The 26,470-nt window shown below is 52.6% G+C and overlaps 1 protein-coding gene across 1 annotated transcript in view; it reads left to right on the forward strand.

Moving 5' to 3' along the window:
• The first annotated feature begins 9,255 nt into the window (after positions 1 to 9,255).
• The window catches only part of NEK6 (NIMA related kinase 6), an 84,369-nt gene continuing 67,154 nt past the window's right edge, over positions 9,256 to 26,470 (forward strand). The window contains exon 1 of the mRNA XM_004269239.4: positions 9,256 to 9,411. The gene's annotated coding sequence lies outside the window, so the exon portion shown is untranslated. The remainder of the gene's footprint in view (positions 9,412 to 26,470) is intronic.

Consider the following 26,470-nt stretch of genomic DNA (forward strand, 5'->3'; position numbering starts at 1 on the left):
GTAAAGAGCTGCTCCTCTTTGCAGCGGTTTGGGAATTGGATTTGAGTTGGATGTTTTTTTTTTTTAATCTCATGCATTTGCTTTGCTGGTTGCTTGCTTCGTTTTCCTCTTGGCTCTGACTCCCTGCTAAGCCTGCTCTCGGGCTGGGGGCAGGAAGGCCCAGTTACAGCTGGGCTCTGCAGGTAAAGAGCTTTACGATGCTCAGAAAACAATCATTGCTCAGAGAATATCCTTCCCCTTCCATCATCCTCAGCAACAGCGCCCTTGCACCGGGACCCTGTCCACGGTCATCGCAACCCCCCAGACTCACCAGTGCCTTCATACTCTGCAAGTAGTCTGGGCCCTCCCGACTCCCCACGCCTCCCCATGCAAGAATCCTGAACTCCTCTGAGAGCTGCTGTACTGCTGTCCTTTCCGCTTCCTCTCTCTTCCTCTCTGGTGGGGGCTGGGATGCAGCTGGCGGGGCTGGGGGGGGGGGCTCTCCCCCAGACTGCTTCTCTCACAGCCCCCTCAGCGCGGCACACCCGGGTCTGCATTCCTCCATCCTTAATGCCTCCTCTGGGAACATAGGCTTTCAGAAATCTGAGAAGACCAACCAGCCGGTGCAGGCCAGAGGGAGGTGGGCCCAGACGGGGGTGTGTGTGGGGGGGTGGGAGGTGGGGCTTGGCTTCTGCCTTCGCTGGAAAGAGAAACCTCAGGCTTTCCCATCCCCTTTCAGCTGCTCTGGGCTTCCAGGCCAGGGAGAAAAGAGGGTTGGCTTTTGCTCAATCCACTTGGGGAGATGAGGGCCAGAAAAGGAAAGAAGTTGTGATGGTTTGTAAAGGTAGAGGGACGTTGCCACATCTACCTGGTGCAGAAGTTTGCACATCGGGGACCCTTCATTGCCCCTTAGGCTTCCAGAACAACAGGAAGATCCTACTTGCAGGACCGATCAGAGAGGTGAAGCTAGTAGCCCACGGTCACACAGCCAGGAAGTGGAGGTGCTAGAGTTCAAATCCAGGCTGGTTCTGCAGCACCACACCACCTCCAAGTACATGTGTCCCAGGCACAGTTGGAAATATGCCCTTCCTGCACACCTCTCCCCTGTTAACAAGCAAAACCCTTCCCTTTAGGGATTTGTTCTTTCCATTGATGTAAGCCCTCACCCTCACCCCGCTCTGCTCTTGGAATCTTAAAATGATGACTCATTTAGTCCAGAAAGGATGGTTAGAAATTGATTTGTCCAACTCCTTCTTACAGATGGGGAAACTGAAGCCCAGAAAGGGCCAGGGCTTGCCCATGTCAGACCCGTGGAGTCTGACGCAGCCAAGACGCAGCCCACTCAGGTGGAGTCTTGTCAGGCAGACTGACGCTGCCATTTACTGGTTTTTTCTTTTTTAACATTTTTTATTGGAGTATATTTGCTTTACAATGTTGTGTTAGTTCCTACTGTACAGCAAAGTGAATCAGCTATACATACACATATATCCCCTCTTTTTTGGATTTCCTTCCCATTTAGGTCACCACAGAGCATTGAGTAGAGTTCCCTGTGCTCTACAGAAGGTTCTCATCTATTTTATACACAGTATCAATAGTGTATACATGTCAATCTGCCATTTACTTTCTGCATGACCGTGGCCAGTAGGTGTTACCTTTGTGAGCCTCAGTTTTCTCACCTATTAAATGGGGATCATTGAAGGGTTGTAGAGATTAAAGGAAGTTCTAGGTTTGGATGCAGTGCCATAGCTCCTGGCACACGGTAGGTACTCAGTACAGGCTGGCTGCCTTCCTTCTTTCCTAGCAAAGGAAAATGGAACCTTAAAGCACTGAGACTAGGGCCACCCCTTTACAGGGCCTAAGGGGGGGATAATAGGACCCAGTGACGTATGAGAGCTGGTTTGCACTGGCTGGTGAGAGCTAACTGTTGAATAAGAGCAGATTGTTAAATATTTGGGAATTCCAGAGCAGATGTTGATAGGTTTAAATCGGCTGTGCTGGGAGTACTTTACACCATGGAAATTGGCAAACACTACTAAGGGATTTTTTTTTTTTCTAGTAAAGGCATATAGTATGGGATTTGCCGGAAGTAGGAAGTGACTCATGGTATCATTATGCTTACTTTACAGATGAGACCCTGGAGCTAGCTGTGCCAGTGAAATGTATCTGCATATCACATAAATTACAGCTTCACTATTTCCCCGCTGTGTGAGCTTGGGCGAGCCATTTGACCTCTCTGAGCCTGTTTTGTCAGGCAGAGAAACTGAGGCAAACACCCAGCTGGATGGGTGCTGCAAAGGGAGGTAACCCTGGCGCCCATCTCACTGGCTTGTTGGGATGATTAAAAGAAATGACAGTCGTAAAATGTAAAGTGCTAGTTTCTGAGTCTGACAAACAGTTGATACTGATATGCTTTTCAGTCAGGATCTGGCCTGGTATCTTCATCTCACCCTAACCTGGTGAGAAGGTTTCCCAGTGAGGACTCTGAGACTCTGGTTGGTGAGGTAGCTTCATCCAGGGCTGTGCTGCCAGTAGGTGGCAAAGCAGACCTTGAAGCCTGGTCTGATTGGCTCCAGGGCTGAGCTTCTGCCGAGGGCCTTGGCCCCAGCCCAGCTCTGGGGGGCTGATTGCAGAGCTTGGGTCGTGGTACTTGGCAACTGGCTTCAGGCAGAACGCGTGGGGTCAAAGTGGCTGCCTTGCCTAGGTCGGCCTGAGCAACACGGCTCAGAACCCAAAGCCTGCAGCTCTGAGCTGAGCAGTGCCCAAACACAGCTCCTTATTCAGGGGCTCTGGAGCCCCCAGAACTCACTGCCTCTCCTCCGATGCACCTCTCTACCCATACACCCTGCCTCAGGGGAATCACCCCAAAACAGCAATGGCCGCCCCGGACCAAGTCCCTCAGACTGTCACTGAATGAGGGGAAATGCATTTTCTTTCCCAACAATGGGTTAGACCTTCTATGCTCCCACTTCCGGCACAGAGGGCTGCTTTGGGGCTGGGGCAGGGAGTGGCAGCGAAGCCCCTCCTCAGGGAAACCTAATGAAGCCTCTTCTGATTCCCGCCGCAGCCGTCTTCCTCCTTTTGCTCCCGTGCCCGTTCTGCCAGCCTCCAGCCTCCATCTGGTCCCTCCACCCCGTTGCCCCCAGCACAATCCTGGCACGTCTTGATGCCTGGAAGAATGACACCCATTCCCAGAAAGCCAGGGGCAGGGCTGGGAAACCTAGCAACCAAAGGCCCATCTCCTCACTCAGAGCACTTCCCTCATTTGGGGTATCTGGTGTCGATGGATGGATGGTGTCATCAGCCCTAAATCCAGAGGTCTCCCAGCCTCCATCTGCTCTGAGAGCATCCAGCCCCGTGGTGGGCACAGGGGAGGCCTCAGGCCCAGAGGAGACTCACTTTAGCCCCATGTCCCAGGAATCTCAGGAAGGGCAGTTGGACCCCTCACTTGGCCCCCAAAGCCAGGTAGACACCTGGATGCCTGGGAGAGAAATATGGCCAGCATGGGACCCTGCTAACTCAGCTCAAAGCAGAATTCTGGACTCACCAGATGCCCCCTTAAATTGTGTTTTAGACAGACTGGTTAACCACGTTAATTTTCTCATCTGTAAACTTTCTCATCCGAACATTGACACCCATGTCACACACAGAGCCAATGAGTGGACCACACAAGGGCATGACTCAGTGCCCGACTGAGATGGTCAGTTATTTATTCACCTGGCAAGTTTTGTTTTATTTGACATGAATAACAGGGTGGCCATATAACTTATTGTCCAATCCAGGACACTTCTGAGAGTGAAAGGGGACACTACCATTGATGCTGAGACAGGAGGCATAGCCCAGAACTGTCCTGGGCACGCAAGAACTTCCAGTCACACCATGAATCTCATGTCTCCCCTGTGTCAGGCTCCGGGCAGCTGCATGAGGCCCTGGCGAATCCATCACCACCCCTCCCCCAGGGAGGAGAGAAAAGAAGCCACAGCCAGACAGTCTCCCTCAGCTCAATATCAGGAGAGAACAGGCATCCAGAAAGCAAAGCTGGGCCAAAGTCCCAGTGTTTTGTGAGCTTATGAAAATCCTTCGGAGGCCAAAATAACATTTCCACAGTCCCCCGTCTCCACATCTGATGCCAGCCCTTTTACCTAGGGGCGCAGTGGTTTTGAGTGCTCCTAGTGGGGACTGACAGAGCACCCACTCCTCTGTTAATTTAGTATCAACAGTCTCTGAGTCTCAGTTTGCTCATCTGCAAAACGGGCAAATGGGCATCACTACCTCAAACTGTAGCTGAGGAGGTCAGTTAAGAGAACATACATGAAAGGCACAGTTCTTGGTGCTCATTACGAGTCAGGGTTTGAATCTGTTTGTTGAAACACCAAGTATTGGAGGTTTGGTGGCAGGACCTGCAGGGACGTAGCAACATCGCTGGGTGTATCTCTGCCTCTTCCTGTCTGCATGCCCTTGAGCCAGTCCCATCTGGAATGATAATCCCCAAAGTCCCCCTCCACCACCACCTTAACTGTAGACAGTGAACTTGTGTTGTTCCCACATCCCGGGGCCTCCTGGGTTGGGGGGGTCTACCAGGTCAAGCCTCTAACAGACTCAAAGTTGGCGACTAAGGCTGCCAAAGGCTGGAGGAGATAACAGTTTAGCAGTTATCACAGGATCAGCAAAGCGTGAAAAGCTTACAGGATGATTCCCTCTGGGCAGAAGAGCGCTGACACCTTGCACTTAATGTACCATTTCTTAGGGCATCGTCTTCGCCTCCCCAGATCTTCCAGCCTAGGAGCACAGCACTTAACTCTTCACCAAGCATTTTCAGGAATACAATTTCATGTGACCACTGTCATCCTGTGATAGAGGCTGACTGTCCCCATTTTACAGATGAGCAAACTGAGGCCCAGAATGAAGAAGTGGATTGCCTGAACGCACACAGCTGAGTTTTCAAGTTTCAAAAGAACCCATGTCTGGCCTCTTTCATCCACCCAACACATCTCTGGAGCTGAGAATAATAAAAAAGAATTAGCCCCAAAGCCAAACCTCACAATGAACATGGGGGCCATTGGAGAAACTGCTCTTCTATGCCCCTCCAGTGTTTTCTGTTTTTCTTGTTCCCCAATCATACCATAAGTCCCTGAGGGCAGGGACCATGGCTGAAACTTCTGTCATATCCCACAGTGCTTAGAACAGTATACAGAGAAGGTGCTTGCTAAATGTGGATTAAATGCAAATATTCTGAAATACTACACAGTCATAGAAAAGGAAATAGTTCTTTTTTTTTTTTTTTTTTGTGCGGTACGCAGGCCTCTCACTGTTGTGGCCTCTCCCGCCGCGGAGCACAGGCTCCGGACGCGCAGGCTCAGTGGCCATGGCTCACAGGCCCAGCCGCTCCGCGGCATGTGGGATCCTTCCCGATCAGGGCACGAACCCATGTCCCCTGCATCGGCAGGCGGACCCTCAACCACTGCACCACCAGGGAAGCCCAAGGAAATAGTTCTTTATGGAGTGATAGGAAGTAGTCTCCAAGAAGTGAAGGAAACACAAGTTGTAGATCAGATGCTATCATTTGCATGAAAAAGAAGAGAAGAAAAAATACACACACGTGTATACACACACACACACACAAAGCACACTGCCTGGGAACAGAGTGTGTTTGGCAACACTTGTTCCCTCCAGAGAAAAGAAGGAGGTAGCTGGGGATTGTGGTGGAAAGGAAATTTTCATCATTTTTTTTCTGCACCTTTGAACTTTGAACTGTGGGCAACTGTGGGCATTTATTTATTCAAAAAATAAATCTTTAAAAAATTAAACTAGCTAAAAAGAAGGTTTGCTGTTTTAAGAAGTCAGCCATATGATGGCATGGAGGGCAGTGCTGCTTCCTGCATTCCCAGCCCTTACCAAAATGTTCAATTGGTTTTCCAGCTTGCACTGAGCAACGGGAAATCCTAAAAGGTCAAGGTCGCATTTTGCCAGTCAAGAAACTGACCCAGGGTCACACAGGGAGCAAAGGGCAGAGCTGGGGTGGAAGGGAGCCCTGACTCCAGTCCTGACTCCCTTCCCAGCCAGCTGGGTTTGCTGCTCCTGAAAATCCCCATAAACTCTTGTGAAAGTTCTTGGTCAGATACACAGACAGACATCAGGAGGTGGAGAGGAGCCCAGCAGACAAGAGGCCTCTATTTCATAAAGTAAAATCTGAATTAAATTAAATTAAAGTTTAAATTAAACTTTAATTAAATTAAAGTTTATCAAATAAACCAAGACACTTTCGAAGTGAAAAGGAGTGCTATTAATAATCACACTCAGACGATAAGAACAAACAAGAGTTCCTGGGAAAACCCAGACCATCCCCCCAAAATGCCCACCATCGGGAAGCTGGCAAGAGGACATTTGGGACAAAGGGGCTTCAAAGAACATGGTGTGATCCTAGTACTTTATGGCTCCCTCTCCCCCCACTACCACTCCCCCAAAATACTGACAACAATATAAGCTTTTGGTAAACCCGGGTCCAAACCAGCTTCCTTCTCTGAGCCTCAGCTTCTTTATCTGTAAAACAGAAATCCTGACCCCCACCTCGAGGGATGCTGGGAAAATGCAGAGCCCGGCATGGAGAAGGTGCCCAGCAAGAGTAGTTTCTCTTCCCCTAATGCAGAGAGATAATGAAACGACACAGGCTTAATCCTGAAACCCTTGGGGGTGAACAGAGGGCCTTTCTCCTAGACAAGATTCACAAATGCCGTGGGAGGGAGTGTCAGGCACTGTGTGTGGGGAGATGTTGATTCTAATTCTGGGACTCGTTTTGCAAAGCACCTCTTAACAGTGACTCATTTGGGGACTCACAGAAAAATGCTTTGCGTTAAAAACAAAAGTTGAGTGGGGCTCAGGTTGCACTGTACCATTTCTCTCTACCTACCCCTGCCATGGCCAGGGGAGTGAGGGTAGTGCAGGGCACTTGGAGGGTCTCTGGGCAGAGTTTAACCTGATTTTCCCCCCAGCATGTCACCAGGGGCTGAGACCAGGCCAGAGGGAAGTAAGTAGGAGGTGAGGAAGAGGAAGGCCAGGAAAACAGGGTGGGGATGACTCCCCCGCAACCCCTCAAGTCCTGCTGCTGCACCCTCCTGTCTCTAGAAGCCTACAGCAGATGCCCTAGGCCCTCCTGTTCCTGAATTATAGTCCCAGAGGGAGGGAAGGGGGCGGCCAGGACTTCTTCAGTCCCCTAACACTCAGCAGCAGCCAACAGCTGGCCTGCAGCCAGACCCATCTCTGCTGATGGTGGTTGGCTGTGTGACCTGTGGCACACTTCTTGACCTCTCTGAGCCTCCGTTTCCTAAATGGCAAATGAGGACACTGGGAGTACCTGTTACAGGGGCTCTGTGAGGCTGGGAACAGGCTTTACAAATGGTAGATTCTTATACAGACATGCGTGGGGGTCCCAGTGCTGCTTTCCTCGGTGGTCTGCTCCCAAAGTTTCCTTCAAAGAGGAATTTCAGGTTCTTGCTCTGTAGCGTACTAGGATGGTTCTTGGAGCACGAACCTGTCCTATACACAGAGGACCTCTTCCCTCACTCCCTCATACAGCCCTCTGTTCAAATGTCACCTCATCAGAGAGGCCTTCTCCCAGCACTCTCTACGAAAAAGCACCCCTGGGGGGCTTTCCTCCCCCCTCCTTGCTTTATTTTCTCCATCAAACCTATTTTCCTTGCCATGCCAGATACTTTTCTTTTCCCCCCTCCCACCCCCAGATTGAAGCCCCAAGAGAGTCTGGGCTGTATTTTGTTCATGACTGTAACCCAGTGCCTAGAATAGCATCTGACCCATAGAAGGTGCTGTATGTGTCGAGTGAATGAATGAATGAATGAATGAATATTTCCTGCAGGAATATAGTCAATATCACTCACCTACTAGTAAGATTGCCACACAATCTCAGAACTTCTATTACTTCCTCTTGTTTTCTGCAATGCTTATTTTTTACATTTAACTGTTCAATCTATCTGGCATTTATTGTGAAGTATATCATGTGAGGTGAGGCTGTAATCAGATCCCCAACTAACGGCTAACCAATTTGCAAAATGATCCATTTCATCCCTGTCGCTTTGTAGAAGGGCTGGCTCCTCTGGATGGGCTGCTGCCCCGTCTGCCCCTTCTTGTATCAGCAGCACAGAACCATACTGTTCACATCCTAAATTAAGCACACAGGCACAGGAATCAGATCATCTGTGGTCCAGTTTCTAGCTCAATCACTTACCAGCTGGGTGACTTTGGGCAAGAGAATTTGTTACTCTAAGCTTCAGTTCTAGGCCTCATTTACCCCATCTGTAAAATGGGCACGAAAGCAGCATAAAGTCTCCTTCAAATAATGGCTGTGGGACTGAACAGCACCAGGCAGGCAGAGTGTGCAGCCGTGAGCCTGGCACACAGTGGGTGTTCAGTTGGTGTCATCATTGTCAGACATCCGAGCCAGCTGAAACATGTCCATTCACTGGGCAAACAGGCCCAGTGGGTATCCCCCTGTGCCCAGCACGGTGACCAAGCTGGACAGCTGGCAGGCAGCCAGCGTCAGTCCCTGGTTCCTGCCCTCCTGCGGGACACAGCACAGTTTTGCATGTAGAGGAAAAGCAGCGAGTGTGGAAACAGGAACTGTCTGGGCCAGGAGCGTCCCCTTTTGGGGGGTGGGGTCCCCCTAGGAAGTGAAGCAGGGAGCTGAGTTGCTGCCTTTGGGCCCCCATACAGACTCTGTCTCCTTCGAGGGGGTGTTAAGCATTCATTAGCAGAGTCTTACTTCTTCCAGAAACCTCTGCACGTTGATTCTTACTGGTCTTGGGGTGTACAGGAAGTGGGGAGCTCCAGATGAGGAGACGTTGGCCCTCTGAGGGCAGAGAGCAGTGCCTTCACCACAGCGAGATACCCTTGGAGCCTACTTCAGTGCCCGCATTCAGGCGCAAAATAAGCGCTTGTTGATTAACCGATTTTAGTATCTCCAGGGTTGTGACGGGAGCAAAGTTAGGTGATGGGTATGCAAAGACGCGTGGGAGGGGTCCACGGGGTTGACTGACTGCAGACCCGAAGTGTCTAGAGCCCGAGAAGAAGGGGAGATGCTGGACCTAACTCGCTGTGTGATCTGGGCCTCAGTTTCCCCAGCTTTGAAATGGGGAGGGGGTCCTCGGCTAAGTGGGCTTGGGAGAGTGAGGGGATCCGGCCTCGGTGAGGGCGCCGCCCGGGCGCCCCCCAAGCCTGCGTGGCGGCAGCGCGCACGAGCGCAGGGGGCGGCGCGGCCCCGCGGCGGGGAGGGGCGGGAGCGCGCGCGCGGGCCCGCGCAGGCGGCGGCGGAGGAACCCAGCGGACGAGCGTGCAGCTGCGGCGCCGCCAACTCGTGTGGGACCCACCGCTCCCGCCGACCGTGCGCCGGTCCTCCCTACGGCAGCCGAGCCCGCCCGCGAGCCGGTGAGTGGCCTGGGGCCGGGGCCCGACCGGATCGGGCCGGCGCGGGCCGGGGAAGGGGCGGAGGCCGGGCCGCGGGGCAGCCACCCACTCTCGGGCCGAGCGGGGCGCGCGTGCCCGCGCACGCGCCCGAGGCTCCGCGGGGGACAGCGGGCGGGTGTGCATGCGGGAGGTCGGGACGCGCGTGAGCGTGCGTGTCTGAGTGTGTCCCCGGCCGTGCGTCCGAGCGTGCGTGGGCGGCGTGTCCATCTGTCCCTCCTGGTGTGTTCGCAGGAGTGCGCGCGTGCCTGTGGCCGAGTTGGTGCGTGTGCACCTCGGAGCGTCGGCGTGGTGGGGTGGTGGAGTTTGGTGTGAGTGAGTGCGGGGCAAGCGGGCATGGCTCCCACTTAGTCATTTATTGAGTGTTTACTATGCGCCAGGCGCTTCATGTGGGATCTCATTTTTGTGACCGAGAATGTGTGGATTCTGGGTGTATGTGTGCGCGCGCACACGTGGGAGCGTTCACAAGTGATTTTTGTGGGTATTTATGAGCCCTTGAGGGCAAAAGTGTACATATGTGGATGTGAGTGTGTAATTTGTGTACAGGAGCATGCGAGTATGTTTGCTGTGGAGGCTGAGGGCCCCCCTTTGCGCCCACCAGGCCTACTGCGTGATGTGCCCGCCGCTGGCCCGGATGTCAGGGGAACCCGTGGAGAGAAGCAGGCCTGGTGTGGGCACCCCGTGGGTGCTGGGTTTTCTTTGGTGAATGAGAGGCCAGAGGTCAGACCGCAGAGCCCAGCCGGGCCTGGGCAGGACCACTGGCAGGACCCTCCAAGGGGCTCCAGACTGGGCTGGGGCTGCGCTGGGCCTGGTGGAGCCTCTTGGCCTGGCACTGGAGGACCTGTATTCAGTTTTCCCAAAAACTCTTCTGTGTCCCCTGGCTTTGTTCTTGCCCCTCTCTGGCCCTGGTGAATTTTAACCCTTTCCCCAGGCCCAGGGTGGGGCTGACCCTGGGGAGACCAGGGGTCCGGGGACACTTGTCTGTGTATCTGGGGGTGTCTCTCTGCCTGCCTTACTAAGTAGATAGATATTCATCTGATTTACTTGTATCGAGCCTGGGCTCCAAGTGTGAGCCCCCAAGACGGTAACAAATTGATCACAGCAGGCTTTGGACACTGTCTTCCGAGGTCTGTCCTTGATGTTTTAACTGACAGTTTTTGGTGTGCTTTATAAATGTTGAAAATCTCTGCAGTCGAAAGTCTTAATTGCTTTAAGGCAAACTTTTGAATCTCTGGAGCTCCCTAGTTCCTCTGGATTGTCAAAATCTGGCTTGCCTTTCTGAGGGGAACATGTCGTCTTAGGAGCTCAGTGTGTGCACAGGCGAACCTTGGAGGGACATTTTAAAAACCGTGGCGTTAATGGAAGAAGAATTTCATTGAAAGGGCTGCAGAGCCGGCTGAAAACGCCTGTTCCCCACGCAGCAGCTTACTGAGTGAACTCTGGATGTCTTCTTTTAGCAAACAAAACCTGGAAGGAAACAAAAAAGACCCACATTCTTTTTCTTTTTTGTCCTAAAAAATGAAAAAAAAAAACCCAAATCCACCTCTGGGTGTGCTGGAAATGCTGCCTCCCCTCCCCCAGCAAGGCCAGGCCCTCCCTCAATCCCCCACCCCCAAATAAAATATGCCTGTGGGGAGCTGTGGATGAGTCACTCCCTGGCAGAGAGCCCCACGGGCAAACATTTGGGAAGGTTCTTGCCTAACTTCCCAGAAGAAAGGCCCAGGATTTAAAATGGTCCCTGCGGTTTGTCAGCCTCTGCCGTCCCGTCTGCTTCGGAAATGACTAAAAAGTAGTTTCTACCTCCGCAAACTAAAGTCTCCGACGTAAGCAGCAGCCCAGGTTGGTCTGGGTAGAGGGCCGTTCAGGGTTCAAGAAACGGAGCTCCTGGCTTTGCCAGATGGGACTTCTGGAGGCTTCAAGCAAGGAAGGAGCGGGGGAAGGGAATTCACATTTATGCAGCACCCACTGTGTGCCGGGCACTGTTCTGGGCGCCACAATCCTCCCAAAAGTCAGGCTGTGGAGCGTGGCTTCTGGTTTTATACGCACAAGGAAATTGAGGCTCAGAGAGTTCGAGTAGTGTCCTGGGACCACAGAGAGGAGGTGGCAGCAGAATCCTATCACCTGCCTGACTTCAAGCCCATCCTCTTTCCATTGCACCAGGATTTGCCTTCTGAAGGGGCACAGACTGGGTGCTGGGTGCTTTAAACGTACATACACTTAGTTAATTTTCACTGTGAGGTAGGGGTTATTATCTCCATCTTACAGATGAGAAAAGTGAGGCTCAGCGCTGAAATGTGCACAATTTTATGAAAGTTATGCACCATGGCTAGTGGCCACCATTCATGGAGGGTATTCCATGTGCCAGGCGCGGTACTAAAAGCTTTAATTGCCTTATTTCACTCAGTCCACTCACCAACATCATGAGATGGGAACGATCATGATGCCCATTATACAGGTGAGGGCACTAGGGCACAGAGAGATTAAATCATGTGGTGAAGATCCCGTGATGATATACGGTTGATCTTGGATTTGAACCCAGGCTTGACTGCGCAGAGCCCATAGTCTCTGCACCGAACCTGGAAGGTCACAGTGGCTGTGCACCATGTGTCTGGCCCAGTGCGAACGTTTGGGGTTGTTATCCTGATCTTACAGAGAGGAAGATGAAGTTAAGTCACTTGGGCAGGGTCGTAAACTGGCAAATGGCAAAGTCAGGATCCAAACCCACATCTCTGATTCCAGAGTTGAAGTTCTTAACTTTAAACCAGGTCTGTCTGCCTTTGTCCTGCTGCGGATTAAGACACGCTGGGTTCTTTTCTGGGCTCCAGACTTCTGGGAGAGGTCTTCCTGAAGGCACTGCCATCCTTCCTCGTCCACACTTGCCCCTCTGGTGCAGAGGAGCCAGAGCTGTCAGATAGAAAGGGCCACAGTTCACATTTTTTCTTTCCTCTCAAAGTGCCAAAAATTGGTTTCAGAAGGGAAGTGTCAAAAACAGTTGTCAAAAAGAGAAGACTATTCCCTTCCCCTTCTTGGGTCAGACCGAGCCAGGGAGGTAGAGGGTGGAGAGTGGAGGGCCCTGGTGAGTCATCCGAGATTGAATACGGGTTGGCACCTCCAGGCTTGTGTGGGGTGGAAGCAACCTAGGACACTGCCCTCAGGAAGAGCCCGGCATCCTGACCCCTGATGATGGCGAGTTACCCCCACGGGGCCGGACCCTCAATTCTGAATATCTGACAACAGCATCATTTCTACGTAGGCTTCTTGTCACTTCCTTACCATTTCAGTCCCGTGCCTGTCTCTCTTCCCCGTTCATTTCCATTTACACCACGGTTCATACTACACTGTACTGGAAAGGAATGTTGTGTGCGAAGACCTGTGTGGTTTTGGGTGTGGGGTGCTCCTGCGAGCGTCCTTTGGTGTTGAAAAGATAAAGGTGTTTCTCTCCCTTGCAAGTATGTTCTGCAAATTGATGAACATTTGCAAATTGCTTTGAGATGCGTTAATTTAAGGTGTGAAATAATAGATCTTGTGCGAAGGCCCAGCCGCATTTCTGGCATTGATGGATTTCTCTCCCGTCTGGCCTGTGATTTGGGGAGGTAAAAATAGTCCTTGTTTCTACATTTTTATCTCTCTCTCTCTCTTTTTTTTTTTTTTTTTTTTGCTGACATCATTCTTAGGAAACTGTTTTGCCCATGGGCCCTTCCTTGGCCATCGCCTCAGATGGTGGTCAGAACTTGGAGCTCTGGGGAAAGGGTGCTTGTGGAGTGAGGGGTTGTCTGGGTGGTCTGGGCACCCCTGGGTGTCTGTGAATTTGCTTTGAAAGGTGAAGGATGGCCACGCTTGGCCAAAGACCCTCGGTGGCTTTTGGTAGTTGCCTATTTTCTCACTTCTGATTCTTGGGCAGTGACAAGATAGCCTTTTGGGAAAATGTTAACTTAAAGAGAAAAAAAGCAGGCCAGTGGCTTCATCCATCCCTATCTGAGCTGGGTGGCATACGCACAGCCCCTTCCTTTGGCCCAAACTGAAATAGACCAACGGCCTCCTCAGACAGGAGCTGACATTGGGGCAAATCAGTTGGTGGTGTAATTTCCTGTGACGTTTAATTCGGGAACTTGAACTTGGAGAGTGATCTAGCGTTTTGACATCTGTCCCTCTAACAAGACTTACTTGTGTGGAAACAAACCCTCATACATAACCTCTGCCGTTGTCTCCAATTATGGATTTTTCCACAGGCAACTTCTCGGGTGGTCTGGTGGCAAAGGCCGGGTCTTCTCGCCAGGCCTTCTCAGCATGTACCAGCAGGATCACTGCACCCCAAACCCGACTCGACACTGTAGCTGGCTCTGTTCTGGGGGGTGAGGGGGGCTGAATGAGGGGCCTACAGAATTGAAAGGTGGCCAGCTGGGATCTGAAACGCATTCAGTTCCAACGGCCTTGATCCATGTGGAGCCAGTCTTTCTTTCTCTTAGACATCTGCATGATGGTGACCTCACAGAAAAGAAAAAGGGGCTTTATGTAAGAATTCCGTAGAGTGTGAAGGAATTCCGACAAGGGAAGGGGGAGGGAGGCTGCCACTGAGAGCCTGCAGGGCCTGCGTTTCCCGGAGTTGTTTAACCCTCACACTTCAAAATTAGGCTGGGGGAGGGGGCAGTGCTTGATCCTAGTGAATGGAGAGCCGAGAGCTGTTTAAGGAGAATGTTCCGAGGTCCCTGAGTTGTAGTTGAGGCCATGGGGTTTAGTCCCTCAGACCCGTTCTCACAGCAAGTGGGCAGTGGAGGTGGAATTTGTACTCGACCCCTTCCCCAAGGCCTGCCCTCTCTTGTTCCTTATTGTCCCCAAAGTCTTTGAAATTGGGGATTGTCGGGAAGAGACCTGCAAAGGGACAGGGTTACCATACAAACCACCCTCAGCTCTGATCAGTCCAAGCTGCAGGTGAGGAATTCGGCAGGCTCGCCATCCAGAGAAGAGCTGCACGCCCATTTTACAGGACGGAAACTGAGGCCCAGAGGGGGAAGGCACTCACCCACAATCCAAATGAGTGAGGTGCGAGGCCCAGACCTGCCGCTTGTGAAAAAGTCCTTCACCTCTGGGAGCCTGTTTCCTCATCCAGAAGACAGGAGCAGTATTATGACCTCATAAAGTGCGAGGGAAGAACTAAATAAAATAATGCATACAAAATGCTCAGCATGTGGGTGCTTGGTGAGAGACTAGGAACTATTTAATTACCGAGGACGCGCCCAGGGTCACAGGGCTGGGAAGGTCATCTCTTTGTCAGCAGCATTTTCAGTGCCCCTGTATCTTGAGGCCCGAAACAAGGTTAAAAGGGGGTGTCGGGGGCCCCTCCAGGTAGGTGCCACTGAAGCACTTTTCGATGACCATGACCCTCAAAATAGAGTGGAGGAGACAATGACAATTTGGAAAGAGGCAGGATTTTTTTTTTTTTAATAAATTTATTTATTTGTTTTTGGCTGCATTGGGTCTTCATTGCTGCTCGCGGGCGTTCTGTAGCTGCAGCAAGCGGGAGCTACTCTTCGTTATGGAGCACGGGCTCTAGGCGCACGGGCTTCAGTAGTTGTGGCACGCGGGCTCAGTAGTTGCGGCGCACGGGCTTAGTGGCTCCGCGGCATGTGGGATCTTTCCTGACCAGGGCTCGAACTCGTGTCCCTTTCATTGGCAGGGCAATTCTTAACCACTGTGCCACCAGGGAAGTCCCAAGAGGCAAGATTTAAATGTCAGGGTAGCCCTGGGCATCTCAGGGAAATGTTTAGAAATCAGTATTTTGCTTTCCTGTCTACGCTGCCCCCCCGCCAGCCCCACGGAGAGGAAAGTGAGCCTTTGGTGCGTCGTCTTGGAGTTGAAGGGTCTCGGGAGGCCCCGAGAGCTGTGTCAGCCACGGTGTGTTATTAAGCAAGGCAGATGTTTTGTTAATTATTTACACAGCACTGGCCCCATCAGAGGTCTGTGCTGATGGAGCGGCTGTCGCAGACCTGGGCCGGGGGCAGGCAGTTCTTGGTTGGAAGTGAGCAGGTGGCCCTCTGCACCAACAGGGTCGTCACAGAGAGTCTGCACAGCGAGGGCTGAGGGAGACTGTGCGTGTTTGGCGCCCCCTAAGCTACTGGGGCTCCCTCAGGCTGGCTTGTCTTCCCCGAGGGAGAGGAGTGACCTTTGTCCCCCGGGACTGGCTGCCCTCGTGAGGTAGCTTCTGTGGGGTTTTGGCCAGCTCTTCACATCTGAGACCCCACCTTGGTGTGTGTGGTGAGGGGAGAGCATCAGCGGGCTCTGGAGATCTTTGAATCCAGCACCTCCCCAGCGGTCAGCTCAGGCCAGGGCTTCATGTGGGCCCAGCCTCTACTTCCTCATCTGGCAAGTGGGCCAGTAACGCCAGGCTCAAGGCCCTTGATTCTCGGGCACCGTTTGGGGTGATTTGCCTTAGAAACCCAAGTTTAGGATTAGAACTCTGAAAAGAAAGGGTCTGGGATCAGAGCCTTCCCTGAAAGGCCACTAAGGATGGGGGATGTCAGCTCCCCTAAGGGGGAGGGGAAGAGATAAACCTACCGTCTTCAGCCTCGGCCCTTCTCCTCCTTCCTGTTTTATATAAGGAAGTTTTGCTCAGGTGTCATTTTAAGAAAGGTTCTTATACGAAATGTTCAGAATCTATAAACCCTTAGAGACAGAAAGGAGATTGGTGGTTATCGGGGGTGTGGGGGAGGGGAGAATGGGGAGAAACTGCGTAACGGGTACAGGGTTTCCTTCTGGGATGATGGAAATGTTTGGGAACCAGGTAGAGGTTGTGGTTCCACAACATTGGGAATGTACTAAATGCCCCTTAATTTTTACTTTAAAATGGTTAATTTTATTTGGAAAAAAAATTTTTTATAAGAAAAGTTTCTGGGCTTCCCTGGTGGTGCACTGGTTAGGAACCCGCCTGCCAATGCAGCAGACACACGTTCGAGCCCTGGTCCAGGAAGATCCACATGCCGCGGAGCAACTAAGCCCGTGCTCCACAACTACTGAGCCCGCGCTCTAGAGCCCACGAGCCACAACTACTGAAGCCAGCGCGTGTAGAGCCCGGGCTCCTCAACAAGAGAAGCCACTGCAATGAGAAGCCCGTGCACCGCGACAAAGAGTAGCCCCCGCTCACCGCAACTAGAGAAAGCCCGCGCACAGCAAGGAAGACCCAACACAGCCAAAAGTAAAAAATAAATTAAAAAAAAAAAGAAAAGTTTCTGATGCTTAAATATAAAAGCTTAAAAGCCTCCCATTTTACAGATAGGGAGAATGAGGCCCACAGAAAGATTTTGACCAGCCTAAGGTCTCCCACGCAGGCTGTGGCTGTTCCGTGGCTGAAATCAGGTCGTTCTCCCAACTTTCAGGCCAAGGCTTGGGTTCGTGGCACCTGGGCCCAGAATGTGGGCGAACAGTTCAGTGCGGAAACACAGACCCTTCACTGTTGCTTGGGTTAAGTGGACTCCATTTTGTTAAGCAGATATGCCCTTGCTGGCTGCTGTGTGGTCATCTGTCCGCTCATTCACTCAAGAAATACGTCCTGACATTCTGAGTCAGGCATTATGCTGGGAGCTGGCACAGAGACCCTCTAATGGTCCCACCCACCACCTGTAGCTGCAGAAGTTGTGTCATGACCCCGTTGTAGGTGCTTGTGAACAGTTTACAGCAGGCACACCTTTGGGATTCACTCTCTGGGGAAGTGGGAGGGCTTCCAGGAGGGAGGGACTCCCCAGCCTTGAGGGAGACGTGAGATTTGCCAGGCAAGGTGCTGGAGGCCTGGAGGCCTGAGAAGGCTGGGGTGAAGGGCAAGTAGCCCACAGCGTGAGTGGGTAGGTGGGGCTGTGGGATGGGAAGCTGGGAGCCAGACTGCGGTCCTGTGCTGCAGGCAGACCCCAAGCAGTGCGAAGCCAGGAACTTCCTACCACTTTCTCAGCCTTTGGACCCTTCAATAGAGCCTTTGTACCAGGCACTCACCACATGTTACATTCTGTTCTAACCCTTTACATGGATTAACTCACTTCATCCTCCTGCAGTTCTGTGACACAGGTACCATTATGCCCATTTAATGGACAGAGAAACAGACATAAAGAAGCCTTAGTGCTGTGAGAAACCTGTGTCCTGGGGTCTGGTCTGAAGGCTGCCCTCTGGAAGTGCCCGTTGTGTGGGCTGTCGTTGGTGGCCAGGCCAGGCCGAGGGCCTCCTAGGCAGCTGGGAGGAAAAGTATGAACCAAGGGGGCAAATAGTGGGAGAGGAGGCTGCCAAGGCCCCCCAGGATCTGTGAGCTTTGGTCTTTATTGCAAGAGCAGTGGGGCCCCTGCTACTTCGCAGCCTTACTTTTCAGCAGTCTCCCCCTCACTCACTCCGCCCCAGCCTCCTTACCTTTCCTCAAACATGCCAAGCGTACTCCCACCTCAGGGCCTTTGTACTTGCTGTTCCCTGAAATCCTTTTCCTCCTAATCTTCCCATGACTTGTTCCTAGCCTTCACAGGGACACTGCAAAAGTCACTTCTCCAAAGAGACCCCACCATCCCCACTCTGTCAAAATTAATCCCACGTCCTTCACTCCCCATTCCCTGGCCCTGCTTTATTTTTCTTCAGGGCCCTTATCCATCCCTGACGTCGTGTGTTTGTTATCTGCCTCCCAGACTGGAATGTGAGCTCCATGAGGGTAAGAGTTGGTCTGTGGACCACAGCTGTACCTCAGTGTCCAGTACCGTGCCTGGCACACAGGTGCTCAATTAATAGTTGCTGAATGGATGGAAAGTTTTAAGTGGGTAAGTGACAGGATCCTTGAAGAATGTTTCTGTGGACTTACTGAAGCTGGTGGCAAACTCGACTGGCTGCAAGCACCCCCTCTTCATTCCTCCCAGTGGCCAGCAAAAGGCTGAGCTGTGCCCGACGGCCCCTCCCCTGTGCAGAGAAGGTTTCTGAGAGAAAGACTTGTCCTTGGATTATTCCAAGTAGAGGAACCTAAACACGGAGGTTACCTCCCAGAGTTACAGGGGTCTCCCTCCTTTGCCCCTTTTCTGCAGAGGTGCCTCCTGAAATCTGTAGAGGGGGGGCTTTGGGTAGGATTTGGTGGGCGCCATGTCTTAAAGCTGCATTGTCTATAAACCACGCTTATTTTTTAGAGGACATATCTTTGGGGGTGTTGCTCAGGGAAGGGGAAGGGGTTAAGTCTCCCATGCCACCTCTGGGCACAGACATTTGCTAGGCAGCAAATGAACAAGAGCCCAGATTCTGCCCCAGCCCAGAAAACAGGGAATCCTGGGTTGAAAGAGGAAACGATTCCCTAGCTGGTGTGGCCTTGGTGGACCACCAGGGTGGGTGCCCAGGTGGCAGGACCACTGGGCAGCACATGGCAGACAGACAGGGAGCCCACCCCATGCATTTGGCGGGTCCAGCCAAGTCCAGCCGGATTTAGTTACACCGGGATCTCAAGCATGGACTTGGCGTGCCTGACTCAGTGCGTGTGCATTTCCTTTGTTCGTCTCCCTCAGGAATTTTAGTGGCCTTTTGTGTTTGTTTTAAATGCCAGCCTCAGCCAACCCAAGAGGAAATGAAGACTGGATTTTTATGCAGAGGCTGGGGACAAAGGTGGGGCATGCCAGCTCTTGATGGTGACAGCATGGCATTTGGGGAACACACAAAGAAAATACTTTTACTCCAAGCTAATAACTTTAATTTGCAAATACTTTTGTGACCTCCCAGGACGTCAGATGTCGATCATCTCTAGGTTGGACACATGATGACCACTGTTTCCAAACACCCAAAACAGCAGTGGTCTGTAAAAGCATTTTAGTGACATTTGGGGACAGGAGAGGCAGTTTTGGACGAAGCTGTTTCGTCGCTGGTGTGTGAGAAGTTCCTGGATGCTCGAATGGCTTAGGGGGTGGCATCTTTGAAATTGCATAGTACTGAAAATTCCAGGACATATGGTCACTGTGATGTGCTAATGTTAGCAATCGAGGTATTTAATTACCCAGGAAAACCTCTTTGCCTACCCACTACGGGTGACTGGAGAGCCTTTGTTTCTCTGGAGGAGGGTCTTACACAGTATAATTCCGACCAGCAGACATGACCAGAGTCATTATCCCGCATTCATTTATTAGCTAATTAAGTGATTTATCTGGTCACGCGTATATTCCTTCAATTGCCGTTCATCCAGCAACATTCACTGGATCCCACTCCGGGCCAGGCCTGGTGCTGGGCAGTGGGGATGGAATGAAACAGGGGAGCAAATGTGACTGAATCCCTGCTGGACGCCAGCCCGTTGGGTGGTGCTGTGGGCTGCAGGTGAATTGACTTGTTTTCCAGTAGACGTTTAAGAGCACCTACTATGCGCAGATCTATGGATACAGAAAGGAAAATGACAGAGCCCAAGTGATTTGAACTGTTGCCCCGTCTTACGGGGTTTTTTTAGTCCCGGCCCTCTGCTTGCTGCGATAAACCCGGCCAGCCACCGTTCACGGGCCACACAATGACGTCCCCGGAATGAACCAGAAACAATCCAGATGCCCCAGGAACCGACGTGAGAACAAGGCATCCCCTTCACACGTTGCCTCTCAGTTCAGCGTCTTGCCACCACCCAGCATTTTGAGACAGAATGTGAGATCTCGTGGTTGGCTAAATATATAAATATTTTATGTCTCGATATTCCGAAAACGAAGCCCAAATGCGCAGAACTGCAGCACATCAGTGCTATAGATCATATGTTATAATAATCTGATGACATGTTGTTTAAATATTTATGGACTGATGTGACATGACAATGGGGGGAGAGAGCGGTCTCGGAGCAGAGTTGTGGCAGATGCTAGGAAGGAGGGAGCAGACTCGCACGGTCCCGGGAAGCGCCACGTGATGCTCGGGTTTCTCATTGGATGTTTTGGGGTTTCACGGCAGTAAGCACTGGCTGACGTTTGTCAAGCACTGGCTGTGTGCTGCATCCTTCACTGACATCACCTCACTTACTCATCACAGCAACCCCTCCAGGATGGGACTCTTGTTAACCCCAAGTTACAAATGGGAAACTGAGGCCCAGGGCAGGTCAGATCTGCCCCAGAACCCACAGCTGGGGGGTGGTCCAAGATCACACCCAGGTTGGCCCAACTGTGCAGTCTGAGCTCTTAGTCAGTGTGAATTCTTCTCTGTCCGTGACGCGTCATATCAGAAAAGCATGGTTGACCCCGTGCTCGGTACCAACTGGACTTTTTAAACCACAGAAAGTAAGGTGATGTTTGTAAAATGTCAAGTGGGAATAGAAACCACAGGAATAATTATCTACCCCAGGAGGGGGCCGGTGGTGAGATCAAGCCACCTTAGCCAGGTGCCTGGCGTGTGGTAGGGGCTCAGGATATGGCGGTGCTGCGCCTCCGATGTTTTTTCATTGTTGGCTTTGCAGTCATTTGGGGAGTCGGCTGCTGACTGCCCTGCATTAGTGTCTCGTGCCTGTGCCGTCCCCTCTCTCTGCCGTGCCTGCCCCGGCCGGCTGGAGACACCCCTCAGGCACGATAGCCCCTTCAGTCTCCGACAGCCCCGGGAGGTGAGTCAGGGTGGCCCCACCTTACTGATGGAGGAGCTCCTGCCCGTCTCCCAGAGCCGACCCCCACGTCCCTGCTTTCGAGAGGCAGCCTGCACGTGCCAGCTCTTCCCACCTCGCCCCCCCTGCTGCTCTGCGGGACCGCCTGACTCTGCTACCAACGTTCCTGCCTGTTTCCATCAGTGCTCTGTGATCTGGTTTACCGTCACATCCCCGGCACCGGAAAACCAGGCCTGGCCCACAAGACCGCAATAAGTGACCAATGATAGGGGTTCAAAGAACAAGCCTGGCAGGCAGGGTGGGTAGGGGGTGGGGGGGCCTTGTTCTGAGAAGCTTCTTAGGCAGTGATGGCCTCAGACCCGAGAGCGGTGTCTTCCAGCTCTGCAGAGGTGCAGGGGTGTCCCCAAGGATCAATAAATAAATGGAAGGCAGGGCCAGCCACGTAATTTGGGGGGCCCAGTACAAAATGAAAATGTAGGTCCCCTGTTCAAAAAGCAGGCAGAAATCTTTTTCCTTCCTTTCACAGTCTCTCTCCCCACCTGTCGTGATGTTTTTAATTTGTTATTGTGCCCATGATCCCTTGGGCACAGGGACACTCACAGGGTGAGTACAGACCCTCGCAGGTGCCCACGGCTCCACCCTGTGGCTCGGTGGGCAGGCACACCTGACCCCAGCCCTCGCCATGTCTGCAGCCAGGCCCTTGCCAAGGGTGGAGAACAGCAGAGGTTGTTGGGGGCAGGGAGGTGGGCAGGTGAGACCCGCCCTGGGCAAGGCAGGACCACTCGTGAGCTGAGACTTCACGCCCCCAGCACATGCACCATTGTTCCACCAACTTCGCTTAGAAAACACAAGTTCAAAGATAAGGTGAAGACTTTCAAGAGAGTGCACACAGAGCGAGGGGCTCCCTCCTGAGGACAGGGCCACATGCCGATGCTGATCTCTTGCCCGTGAAGCTGCCTCTGCTGGGAGAACTACAGCCCTTCACAAAGAGCAAGGTCCCGGTATCGGGTCTCGACATGTGGTCGAGGCCAGTCTTATTGGAAGGGAAAGTTCTGCTGTGAGGTACCGTCTACAGACCGCTGGCCCGGAACGTGACCGCTATCAGGTGGCCCGCTGGCCTCCCTCCTCACCCTGGGCGTCTCGTGCAAAGGACACACCGTGATCATGGGCCTCCTTGGCAATGCCCTCCCTGCTTTAATCCCTTACGTTGTTGCCAGATGTTATTGTGTTGACAAACCCATCGCCTCTGACTTCCTGAGTGACAAGGGTCAGAAATCGAATGATAAGGTTGCTGACCTGTTTCCTCGGGAACAATGCCAAGCAGGTGTTGCCCTGGAGATCAGAGAGGGCTGGGCACTCAGATTCCACCAGCCACCCACGCTGTTCCCAGCCCTGGAACTGGAGAGCCAGGCAGCCACAGGATGTACATGTCTGGCCATTCCCAAAGCGATGAATGAGGGAGCCTTGGGAAAGTTCACTAATGCTTATTATTTAGTACCTACTGTGCACCAGCGATCTGACCAAGTGCTTTATCTGTGTTCCCTTAGTTAACCCTTGCAACGATTTTAGGCTGACCCCATTTTCCAGATGAGGATACCTGAAATTCAGAGGAAGAAGCCATCGGTCCAAAGCCATAAGCCACATGGTTGGAAAACTGAGGTTTGAACCCAGGCCCGGGCGATCCCCAAAGCCACTGCTCTTCGAAGACTCCCAGGCGTGGCTGGATGGCTGGGGTTGCTGCCCGGCTGAGCCACTGCCCCCACCGCCGCGTGTGCGTGGAACGGGAAGGGAGCTGGACCGCAGCCTCTGCTGTCTGCCGGCTCCTGCCTCTGGGCAGTCACCCTTCTTGGCAGGGAGCGGTCCCGAGGCTCCAACTCCAGCTCTCCTCCTCCAAGCTCCAGCCAGCCCTGGGGCTGCTCTTCGGATCAGAGAGGAAGGAGGGCGATGGTGGGTCAGACACACCTGGATGCAAGTCACACTTCTGCCTGTTGCTCACCGCGTCTCCTTGGCTCGTCACTTCGCACTGGGGCCGCAGTTTTCTCACTGCAAAGCAGGGGGTAATTTCAGTTCCTGTCTCTGGGGGAGTTTTCATGATCCACTGAGGTGAGCGTGTACATAACAGGCATTCAGCCGTTGGCGGCTGTTATCGTATTGATAATTCATGACACTGTGGGGCGAGGACTGCAGCGTGGTGGCACCTGTGACACTCAGGAACACCTCTCCACGCTGGGACATGCTGGAAATCACTCAGCCCAGGACCGCCCTCCCCGGGGAGTTCATCCCTTCCTTGCTTGGCTTGGTCATTCATTGATCCCACAGATCCAGGCAGTGTCCTAAGACGCGTAATGAACAAAAGAGACAAAATGGAGCTGGCACTCCTGTGGGGAATGGGGAAAGTAGGTTCAGCGTCCCTGGTCCAGGTGTTAGAGACAGATGACCAGGGGCTGTGATGTGGGGGGCTTGGTGTCCCCAGTCTGCCTCATGGGGTGAGGCTCTCCGAAGTCTCTTAACGCCCTGGGAAGGTTGTTGTTGGGGATTTAACATGCTGCCTGTTGTTCAAGGTCCCGGCTCTCCCAGGGGGCCCGAGATGGCCTCGTTGGGTTGCTTTGCCTCCAGTGTCTTTGAGAAGGTGGTTTTCCCAGTTAGGAGGTAGGAGTTTTTCTCAGGCTCCCCCAGGACTCTCAACCACTCCCTCTCAGGGCTGCTGGCCCCCGGGGCCACCCCAGGCAGGCCCTGGCCATGTATTATGGCACTGACTCCCCTCAGTGACCCTGTGTGATGCAGGTTCTATTAGTCCCATTTTACAGATGAGGGAAGGGAGGCTGAGTCCTTTGCCCAAGGGCACACGGTGGGTCTGTGGCTGAGCCAGGATTTGAACCCAGGCCTTTGGCTCTCAAAGCATATGTCCTGAACCAGTGTGCTCTAGTGTGAATGGCCTACTATGTGTCTGGGTGATGCTGGGTACTATGGGAGGGTGTGCTGAGAACAGAAAGACCATCAGTGCTCAAAGTGGCCTGGGAAGTGACCATTGCCCAGTGAGCTGGGATTGCATTTACTCCTTGCTCCAGGGCTGGGAGGTGGGTGGGGTTAGCCCTGTGTTACGGATGAGGAGGCCAGGGCCCAGAGGAGTTCCACGGCTTGCCAAGGTCACACAGCCCCGGGCAGCCTGACTTCATGTCCACTTGCTCTGCCTGTCGTTTGCCTTGGCTATGTCCGTCCCAGCTCCGGCCTCCACCCGCATTTTGCATTTGGACACACTGAAGCCCCCAAAACAGTTCAGCAGCTTGACCCCCAACTTGGGGGGGAGGGGTGAGCCCTTTGGATCATTGTGGAAACGGACGCCCCTTTTGCAGTGAAGTTGCTTTTGAGATGCCACTGATTCTCAGGGCAGGAGAAGCCGGGAGAGATGATGGTGTGTTATGAGGGCCTGTGGGTGTGCCTTGGGGGAAGAGAGCTGTGTCAGGGATTCCTCCTGGGACTGATGAAAGGGCCATAGGGTTTTATGGCATCTGGGACCAACAAGCCTTTTAAAAGAAAACGTTCCCAAAGCTGTCCCGTCCCACCACTGGCAAACAGTCCTTAAACGGCAAAGAAACATCCATGTTCTGTGTTCACAAAATGGTGAGCTGGCGTTCAGGCTCATTTATTTAAACCCGGAGCCGTCGGGGCTAAAGACTTCAGCTCTGAGTGGCAGCTCGCCGCCTCGCTGCAGCAAGGGAGCGCAATCTTCAGGGTTTTCTTCCCATTTACGGGTTTTTGTGTTGTTGTATATTTGTAAAATGAAGCTTCTGCTGGCAAAAGCAGGTTTTAGAGAGTGCGGCAGCTCTTTCAAGACCTAATAAGGCCCCAAAGGAGGGTGTGTTCCGGCAACACTTTCCTCCAATTCCGGCTCGCTTCGTACCCTTTGGGCACCAGGTACCATTCGTCTTGCTTCCCATTAACGGAATTACCGCCATCACTTCTGCAGGACAATGTGGGCCCTTAGGAACTGCCTTGGGAACAGAGGCAGGCAGCCACCAAGCAGTTCTGCTTAGAGGGGAAAGGAAAGAAAAACAGAGAGAGAGAAACCAAACTCTTACAAATGGATGGGGCCTTGGGTCCTAAGAAACTGGGCCAAGGAGGAAGGGGGCAGCAGGCCACACGGGGACACCTCTCGGAGGAGAGTGGACAGGACCTGGATGGCTCCTACCCCCAACGCATAAGGAAAGGGCTTGTCACCCTGAACTCACACCTTGAGTTCAGAGGAAGGGAAGGAGGGGGACCCAGTATTTATGGGGTCGTCACATATGCCTGACCCTGTGCCAGCCGCTTTGGGTATGTCATGGGGAGTGGGTGTCATTGGCTCTGTTTTCAGATGAAACAGAAGCTCAGAGAATCCAGAAACTTGCTTCAGATCATATATTTCATATGTGGTAGCTCTGGGGGTTGTTCGTTTTCCTGGGCCGCCCTCTGGAGAACAGCAGTGCCCCTCCAAGAGGTGATAGGAAGTAGCAGAGCGAGGACTCCCAAGTCCAGATGCCCATCACCAGCCTGCCCTGCTCCAGCCCCTGATTCCACACGACTGAGCCAGCATCTAGGGGTCTTTGCTGTTATACAATGATGCTGGCTGAGGGCAGTGCTGAACACTATCTGATGGTGGGAGTTCAGGCATCTGGGCCCCTGAGAATGGAGGAGGGAAGTGGGGAGGGACTTTCTTTACTCACTCTGCCTAACGTCCTGTGTGCCCCTTGGCAACAGGGATGACAATAATTGTCACCTCCAGTGCCAGTTCTGATAGATTGGTAATGGCTGCCTGAGAGGGCATGTTGAGAAGGCTTTGGGATTGATTAGCAATGTCTGCTATGTGCACAAGAATGAAGAGAGGAGGTCTGAGAGGGACCAGACTCAAGTTAATACAATTCTTAACCTGAGCTCTGACCCCAGGGGTCATTGTTCTCATTCTGAGTTAGTTGTGTGCTTCATCACATTGTAAACTTGGGGAGGGCGAGACTGTGTGCCTGACACACGCTGGGAATTCCACAAATACCGGAAGGAAGGATAGATGAAGGCTCTGCCATCTCTGAAAGAACTGTTCATTGGGATTCTCTTATAGTGAATGTTTTTAAAAACACACATTTAAACTTCTAGGGGTGAGATTTAGGTGGCCACATATTTAAACCAAGACCCTCCCCTCCATGTCACTAATTTGCTGGCTGGCTTTAAATAAATAACCTTTCCAAGCCTCGGTTTCTTCGTCTTTGAAATGAAGTTCCTCATGGGACTGTGGTGAGGAGTGGCCAAGGAGGTAACAATCAGGGAACCCAGAGCCCATAGGTGGGCAGATTGGCATTCAGCAATGTCCGGTCCAGCTGCACCCCTTCTCCACCAGACGGGCCCCATCCCTCTGCTGTGCTGCACTCGAGGCTCTCTTGGGCTGTAACGCCTTTCTTCTTGCTTCTCAAACCTCACCACCTCCTGGAGTCTCCTCTGACCTCAGGACAC

Source organism: Orcinus orca, chromosome 6 (assembly GCF_937001465.1).
Source record: "Orcinus orca chromosome 6, mOrcOrc1.1, whole genome shotgun sequence".
Taxonomy (NCBI): Eukaryota; Metazoa; Chordata; class Mammalia; order Artiodactyla; family Delphinidae; genus Orcinus; species Orcinus orca.